The following is a 9,603-nucleotide window of genomic DNA, read 5'->3' on the forward strand; positions in this document are numbered from 1 at the left end:
GGCTGCGACTTCCCTCATGTCAGCGTTGGCAGCCCGCTGATCCAGCCCGCTCAGAGCTGCCTCTCACCCTTTTCACCTCGCGGCAGTTCCTTTGAACTTCCTCAGAGAAGAGCTCTTGCTAGTTCTGATAACTCTCACTGCTCTTATGAGCTAAGCTTTTGCACCAACTGAACACTGGCCAACCTAAAAATTGTTGCCTTTGCCCTCACATACTCACTCTTGGTCTGTCAGCTTTGGATGAAGCAGTGCGGTTCTTAGGACGAACCCATTGCCAACTAAATGAAACTGGCCGGGTGGATCAAGCAGGAAGTGTGGCAGGAGGTGGAGGAGTAGCTGGCCTCTGGCAACAAATGGCCATGCCTAGGCTTGACTCTGGTGAGCAAAAATCCTACAAGTCCCTACAAGTCACTCCTATATCCTCAACAAAACCAGGGCAGCTTCAGATGTGGGAATCAACAGTGAGACAATTGTGAAAGCAGCTTCAATTTCAGAGGAAGAATTGTTGAATTTAATCAATAAATTGAATAATGATGGTAATGTAGATGGCCTCCTCCTTCACCTGTCTCTTCCAGGGCACATTGATGAGAGAAAGATCTGCAATGCTGTTTTTCCAGATAAGAATGTTGATGGCTTTCATGTAATAAATGTAGGGCGAATGTATCTGGACCAGTATTCCATGTACCAGCTACTTCATGCGGTGTGTGGGAAATAATTAAGCAAACTGGCATTCCAACTCTAGGGAAGAATGCAGTTTGGCTGGAAGGTCAAAAAATCTTGGAATGCCCATTGCAATGTCACTGCACACAGATGGGGTGCATGAACGTCACGGAGGTGATCTCACTGTTATAATATCTCATTGATATAACCCCAAAGAGCAGTTGAGGAAACATACAATTCTTACCGATATTGTAATATATGTTGCAGTCATTCCAAATCTGATCACAGCAAATATGTCCAAGGAAGGAGCAATAGTCATTGATGTGGGAATAGATACAGTTCAAGATCCTGTAACTGCTAAACCTAAGTTGGTTGGAAATGTGGATTTTAAAGGAGTTAGGCAAAAAGCCAGTTATATCACGCCAGTTTCTGGAGGTGTTGGCCCTATGACAGTGGCAATGCTAATGAAGAATACCATAATTGCTGCCAAAGAAAAGTGCTGAGGCTTGAAGAACCGAAAGTGCTGAAGTCTAAAGAGCTTGGAGTAGCCACTAACTAACTGTTGTGACTTCTGTATCACCAACAGCACTCCAAGTCAGCTCAGGAAGCAAAGCAAGCCAAAAGAAATGCGATATTTTTTTTATTTATTCTACTGAAATGGTTTAAAACGATGCTTTGCATTTATTGAAAGCTTTCATGGGTGTATGTGCACGTAGCTCTGCAGTACCTCACCAGGAAGCATTCCAGTATCATGCAGGGTCATGTGATCTAGCCAAGAGCAAGCCATTAACCTTGTGACTAACATGGGAGACATTGTTATATTGAGAATGAATGCTTAACTTTGTCAAGCCACCTCTGTTAAAAATTTGCCTTTTCTAGGATTGCACTTCTCGAGTGCTATTCCCATAAGCGTTGATAATCATTTTAGGTAGCAAACCTTTTGAGTTCAACTCATCAAACCAAAGGGAAAGTTAGGGAAAAGATGAAAAGAAAAAAATGGTAGTAATTGAGTAGAAAAAAAAAAAGAACTAATTTATGTATGTATTGACTGGTAACCAGATCTATCTAAGTAGAACTGAATTGGCTAGGAAAAAAATAAAAACTGCATGTTAATCATTTTCCTAAGTTGTCTTTTTGAGGTTTAGTCAGTCATCGGGAAAATGTTAAGGATTGTTCCCTGCTTTTAGTCCTCATTTTATGTATGTTACCCTTCAGTAAGATCTCCCCACTTTAGTTTTCCTGGATTTAACGGCTTATTTTATAAATTATTCATGTGTATTGTCATACTTGGCTTTTGCTATATAGTTTAACTTCATTGTTAAAGTTTTGTATTGTTAGGGAATATCTGTATAGCTTCTTTGGTGTATCTTAAAATCTGTTTTTGGAAAAAGAAAAAAAACTCGTTTTGATAATCATTTCAGCAGCTTGGATAAATATGCAAGTTACTTTTCCACCAAAGAAGTTTTAGCAGCTGCCTGCTTTTCTGTGACATATCCTGCTGACTTTTCCAAAATATTTTTAAGAGTTTGAGTTAATATTGAATTTAATCAGACTTTCTGATTAAAGGGTTTTTTTTCTTTTTTATTAAAACACATCTGTCTGCTGTGGTATGAAAAAAAGAGAAATCACTGTAAGTTGTTAATATGGTGAAGATGCCTATGATATACTTTCAAGTAAACTAAAAAAAATCTCTTTTTGCATTTACAAAGAAAGCAATAAAATAGCAAACCATATAGTATCAATTGGCATTAGATTATTCAGAGTACCAGAAAGACTAAAATCTGAAATATTTTAAAGTAATTTTAACAACAAATGTTCAAGACTGTATACATGAGCAATGAAAATATATTTTAAAATTACTGCATTCTAGATATTTGCTTTTTGTTTACTACTCATAATTAAACAGCCATCATCAGAAGAATGTCCTTATTCCAATGATGTTGCCATCACTTAAAATCAATTTTGAATTGTTTGTGTAACATTGCCTTCAAAAGGTATCTAGAAGAAGCATAAAAAATCATCCGGGCTGGTCTGGGTGCAATGGTGTTTACAACTAATCGATCACAACCAGTTACAGATTTATTTGTTCATTTTCCACACCCACTGCTTCACTTGACTAGCCTTTAAAAAAAATCATCCCAATTATTTCATTACAGTTGACCTGTGAACCATGTAGGTTTAAACTGCACAGGTCCACTTATACATGGATTTTCTTCCATCTCTGCTACCCCAAGACATCAAGACCAACCCTTCCTCTTCCTGTTCTTCCTTAGCCTACTCAATATGAAGACAATGAAAATGAAGAATTTTATGATGATTCACTTCCACTTAATGGATAGTAAATATATTTTCCCTTTCTTGTGATTTTCTTAATAACATTTTATTTTCTCTAGTTTTTTAATTGTAAAAATACAAAACAAAATACATATACAAAATACATGTTAATTGACTTTACATTGTCAGTAAGACTTCTGGTCAAAGTAGGTTATTAGTAGCTAAGTTTTGGGAAAGATTTTTAACAATGTAGGGGATCAGCCCTAGCCCTCATGTTGTTCAAGAGTCAACTGTAAAAAAACATAATTAATCATCACCATTATTTATAAACTTTGTTTTGAATGTCACTCTAATTTTAGAGCAGATGTAATTTTGGAATTAGTGAAAGATTTCCTACCACTGAAGGTATTAAAAAAGAAAAGATGAATACCTCCAATACATTCTAAAAGAATAATTTCAAAATATTTTAATCAACATATATAGCATATATATTATATGTAGTGTGTGTATATATAGTACATATATAATGTATACATATGTTGAAAGAGAAAAATTATCATTTATATGTAAACTATCAGGTATTACCTTCTGCTTAGAATGTAAAAAGTCACAAGAAAATGTCATTCCCATCCTAACAACAGTAACCAGCCAGACAATATGTAAAGTGATGGTTTGAAACAAATTTATCAGAGTGCTAAGAACGAGGGATTAAACCTAATGACTTAAAATCCAAAAAGGTATACACCTCTCTTTGGAGTGAAGAAATCTAACAGTTTCTGTCATTTTTGGTGAATCAGTGGAAAAGGGAGAAAGCTGTCAGATAAATGGGAAATGAGAAAACTGATGAATGTTTAAGGAATTTTTATTGACCAAGTGTAGGATGGCATGATGATTTGGAGTCCCCAGAACAGAGAGTATGCCACTTGCCAACACTTTTTCAGAGGCATTCACAGAGCACTCATGAGAAATATTGGACCGGGGTAGGAATATTAAGAGAAACCTTCAAGTGTTTGAACTTCACACCCAGTACAAGGTAGCAGGCAGTAACCTTTGGTGGAAGAGGGTCAGGAATACTGGAAGAGACTTGCTGCACTGAGACACAGTGTGCAGGACCTCATGAAATCTAAGGACAAGGCATAAGAACGAAGATAAACCCTCTGGGCTTTACACTGAGTAAGAGACTGTGATGACCTGTTGCTAAGAGAAGAGCAGGAAAGCTAAGATAAACTCTACTATGAGATGCAAGTGTAGGGGGATTGCTGGAGTCTTCAGGCAAAACAAAATCCTGAAAGAAATTCTCTAGGTACTCAGGGCCCCCACTGATGCAATGGTTGATTTTGGTGGAGACTAAGGCAGGATAGGTAATAAGTATCCCTCTGAGATGGAGACAAGCAGGGATTGAGAAAGACTAAAGGCAAAACAAAAAAATGGAAACAAATCCTTCAGATGCTGAGGTCCCAAATCTAGCTAAAACGAAGGCACAGATCCAATTCCCAAATTATTTGCAGCCTGTGGTAAAATAAATCTAACTAAAGAAACTTTCATATGCATTTATCAAAACGTCAATCAAAATGGCAGAGTAGGTGGTACCAGCCTTCATTCACCTACAAAGTAACAAATACAGACAGCTAGCCACAAACTAAAACATCCCAGAGAAGTCTGAAAGGCCCACTAAAGAGTCTGCAGCAACAGAGTGGAGCAAAAATATTGGGAATATGCACATACAATTGCTGGTGAAATTAGCATACTTGAGATGAGCAAGGAACAAATAAGAAAGACAAAGGTTGTTGCTATCAGCTGCATGGCAGGAACCATTGAGTTTCCTAACAGTCTGCTCCATAGGGGACACTGGCTACTTTTGCTAATGAGGCAACGAACAGCCGTTTTTGTCCAGGAACCCCAGAAAGGGAGATGTGTCTGCACACTTCTCTACCACCCAAGAAGCTGAAACCTCTCCCAACCATACAAGTGCCCTGCCCATAAGTCATATTGAGCTACTTAGCACTCTGGGACCCAGAGTCAAACTGTTTCTGTACATAGTTTCATTCCAGGTACTGGCTTAGATACCATAGAGATCTTGTCTCTACCTTGACTTCAGAGCCACTTTAACTCTGCATAAGCCTGTGCTCCCTTGCTTAACTCTATGACTGCTGCACAAGCACCCGCGCATCACATGCTGTTACTGACAGGGGAGCAGAGGTCCCTGAGCCTTAGATACCTGTACCATTATCACTCTGGATTCCAGAACCATAGTCCCTCCAGGCATGCCCATGCTTCAGGCCTCAACTTCATGGCTGCTCCATGAGCACCATGATCAGACACCAGTGCCACTGCCAACTTGAGTGGGACTGCAAAGTAGACCCAGTGTCAAGAGGGATCTCTTCAGCCACTACTTCCCCAGTGAGAGAAAAGAAAGATTGGGAGTACCTTAGCGGCCATCATCATCAAACACTGCAATGACTTTCACTGCTGCTATGGATATCCACATTATTGGCCACTGAAGATGCCTGCAACCTTCATCAATATTGACCTCAGCAGACAGGGGTGTTGAGGTGAATACACAGTTTTGACCTCATTGGTGACAAACCACTGCACCCCACACAGAAATGGCCTCAGACCCCCCTATAGGGAGAGATCTTGCTACAGAAAAACTAGCACATAAAGTCAGGAAGAGGGGAATACTCCACCAAATCTGCAGACATCAATAGAAGGCAAGAAGAACCAAAACAACCAAGGAGACATAACACCATCAAAAGAACACAATTTTTCAGTAATTGTCCCAATGAAGATATATGAACTCCAAATGCAGATATTCAAACTTGTCTAACAAATAATTCAAAACTATTATTTTAAGGAAATTCCATAAACTTCAAGAAAATACAGAGAAATAATACAATAAAATTAAAAAAAAAGAAAGACCAAAATGAAAAATCTATCAGAGATTGAAATTGTAAAACAAAACAAACAGAAATTCTGAAGCTGAACATCACAATGAATGAAATGAAACATGCGATAGACAACATCAACACCAAAATAATTCACCATGATCAAACAATAAATGTGATATTACACATTAACAGAATAAAGGACAAAAACCATATGATCATCTCAATAAGTGCAGAAGAGGCACAAACAAAATTCAACATCCTGTCATCATAAAACTCCCAAGAAATGAGATATATAGAAGAAACGTACCTCAACACAATAAAGACCATATATGAGATGCCCACAGCTAATATCATACTCAATGGTGAAAATTGAAAGTTTTCCTCTAAGATCAGAAATAAGGCAAGAATGTTCATTATTGACACTTCTGTTCCATATAGTACCGGAATTTATAGACAGAGCAAGCTAGACAAAAGAAAAAAATAAAGGCATCCAAGTCAGAAAGAAAAAAGTTAAATTATTTCTGTTTATAGATTACATTATATATAGAAAATCCTAAAGACTCCGCCAAAAAAACTGTTAAAACGAATAAATTCAATAAAGTTGCAGAATACAAAATCAACATACAGAAATCAGTAATGCTTCCATACATTAACAAAAAATTGTAAATAAAAAAATCAAAAAAAAATTCCACTAATTATAGCCACCAAATAAATAAAATACTTAGGGATATATTCACCTAAGAAGGTGAAGGTGAAAGATCTGTACACAGAAAACTGTAAAACGCTAATGAAAAAAATTGAACAATGCACAAATAAATAAAAAGATATCCCATATTCATGGATTGGAAAAATTAATGTTTTTTAAATGCCCATTCTACCCAAAGTGATCTACAGATTCAAAAAAATCCCTATACAAATTCCAATGACATTTTTCATATAAATAGAAAAAAAATCCTAAAATTTATATGGAACCACAAAAGACTGAATAGCCAAAGCAATATTGAGCAAAAAGAACAAAGCAGGAGGCATCACACTACCTTATTTCAAAATCTACTACAGAAATATAGTAATTAAAGCAGCATGGTACTGGCATAAAAATAGACACCTTGACCAATGAAGCAGAATAGAGAGCCCGGGAACAAATCCGCATATTTATTGTCAATTTTTGGCAAAGATGTCAAGAACTCACAATGGGGAAGAGTTTCTTCAATAAAGAGTGAATTTTCACATGCAGAAAAATGAAAGTAGACCATCATCTCAGAGCACATACAAAAATTGATCTAGGCTGGGCACGGTGGCTCAAGCCTATAATCCCAGCACTTTGGGAGGTCGAGACGGACGGATCACGAGGTCAGGAGATCGAGACCATCCTGGCTAAGACGGTGAAACCCTGTCTCTACTAAAAAATACAAGAAACTAGCTAGGCGAGGTGGCGGGTGTCTGTAGTCCCAGCTACTCGGGAGACTGAGGCAGGAGAATGGCGTAAACCCGGGAGTGGAGCTTTGCAGTGAGCTGAGGATCGGCACTGCACTCCCAAGCCTGGGTGATAGACCCGGGACTCGGTCTCAAAAAAAAAAAAAAAAAAAAAAAAAAAAAAATGGATTAAATGGATTAAAGACAAATATAATACCAAAACTATACACTCCAGGGAAAAAAAAAAAAAAAAAAAGAAAAAAGAGGAAACCGTCCAAGGTAACTAGGCAAGGACTTTTAAAATATGGCCCCAAAAGCACAGGCAAAAAGAAGTTTTCACCAAGTGAAAAACTTTCGCAAAACAAACAAAGAAAGTCAACAGAGTAAAGAAACAACCTATGGGATGGGAGAAAATATCTGAACACCGTAGATCTCATAAGGAGTTAATATCCAAAAGATATAAGAAACTCAAACAATTCACTAGTAAGAAAACAAATAACCTGACTTGAAACTGAGCAAAAAAAAAAAAAAAAAAAAAAAAAAAAAAAAAAAAAAAAAAAAAAAACTGAATTGACATTTCTCAAAAGAAGACATACAGATAGCTAATGGGTGTATAAAAAAAAGCTCAACACCACTAATCAGAGAAGTGCAAATAGAACCACAGTGAGAGATCACCTCACACCTGTTAGAATGGCTACTATCAAAAAGAAAAAACATAACAAATGCAGGTGAGGACGGAGAGAAAAGATGTTGTTTTGTATGTTGTTGGTTGGAACATAAATTAACACAGTCATTATGAAAAATAGTATGGAGTTTCCTTAAAAATATAAAAAATAGAACTACCATATGATCCAGGAATCCTGCTACTGGATTTGTATCCAAAGGATATGAAATCAGTATGTCCAAGAGATGTTTGCACTGCCTTATTTATTGCAGGATTATTTACAACAGCCAAGATGTGAAATCATCCTAAGTGTCCGTCAACAGACAAATGAATTTTTTAAAATTCCATATATATATATACAATGGAATATTATTCCATTCTTTAAAAAGAAGGAAATCTTGTTATTTGTGATAACGTGGATGAACCTGGAATACATTATATTAAGTGAAATAAGCCAAATACAGAAAGACGAATACTGCATGATCTCACTTACATGTGGAATCTTAAAAAGTCAAATTTATAAAAACAAAGAGTAAAATGGTGGTTACCAGAAGATGGTGGGATTGGGGAGATGTTGGTCAAAGGACACAAAATTTCATTTAGACAAGAGGAATGAGTTCAAGAGCTCTATTGTACTCATATTTACTACAATTAATAACAACTTATTGTATACATAAAAATTGCTGGCTGGGTGTGGTGGCTCACACCTGTAATCCAAGCACTTTGGGAGGCCAAGGCGGGCGGATCTTGAGGTCAGGAGATCGAGACCATCCTGGCTACGGTGAAATCCCATCTCTACTAAAAATACAAAATATTAGCGGGGCGTGGTGGCAGGCACCTGCAGTCCCAGTACTCGGGAAGCTGAAGCAGGAGATTGGCGTGAACCCAGGAGGCAGAGCTTGCAGTGAGCCGAGATCGCACCACACCACTGCACTCCAGCCTGGGTGACAGAGCGAGACTCCATCTCAAAAAAAAAGAAAAAAAAAAAATGCTAACAGACTAGATTTAAGAATTCTTAACATAAAAATTAAGTATGTGAGATAATGTATATGTCAAATAGCTTGATTTAGCCATTCTACAATGCATAGATGTATTAAAACATCTTATTGTGCCCCATAAACATACATAATTTTACTCATCGATTTAAAAGTACATAAAATTTTAAGAAGAAACAAGCCCAGACCCAACTAAATTATGGACTAGATTAACTCATATCTCCATGTTAGTTGTCTGAAAAAGAAATGATGTGCCTTTTTCTGAGTGTAAATATATTTGCTTTAGTGTATTGTTCTATTATATACAATATCAAATTTCCAATATAAAATATGAGGTATGGAAGAAAGAAGAAAATGTGACCCATTGTCAAGAGAGGAAAAAGTCAACAAATCTTAACCCAAAGATGGCCCTCGTGTTAAAATTATAAAAGAGGGACTTTAAAATATGATAAATATATTAAAGGATCTAGTAGACAAGGTGTACACATAGGGAATTTTATCATAGAATTGAAAACAATGAAAAAGAACCAGATGACGATCCTAGAAATGAAAAATGAAATAATAGGTACAGAATTATGCTGATGGAATCATTATGGTAAATATTCAGCATACTAATAATCAGAGCAAAGATTATTATAATTACTATCAATATAGTTAACATAATTATAATATAAATATACTTATATAATTATAGAAATCATATTATATAAGT

At 36.5% G+C, this 9,603-nt stretch overlaps 1 pseudogene; it reads left to right on the forward strand.

Moving 5' to 3' along the window:
* Positions 1-279: 279 nt before the first annotated feature.
* LOC108526486 (bifunctional methylenetetrahydrofolate dehydrogenase/cyclohydrolase, mitochondrial pseudogene) lies at positions 280-1,216 on the forward strand (annotated as a pseudogene).
* The last annotated feature ends 8,387 nt before the right edge of the window (positions 1,217-9,603 follow it).

The sequence above is a fragment of the Rhinopithecus bieti genome, unplaced genomic scaffold (genome assembly GCF_001698545.2).
Source record: "Rhinopithecus bieti isolate Rb0 unplaced genomic scaffold, ASM169854v2 scaffold_3521, whole genome shotgun sequence".
Classification (NCBI taxonomy): Eukaryota; Metazoa; Chordata; class Mammalia; order Primates; family Cercopithecidae; genus Rhinopithecus; species Rhinopithecus bieti.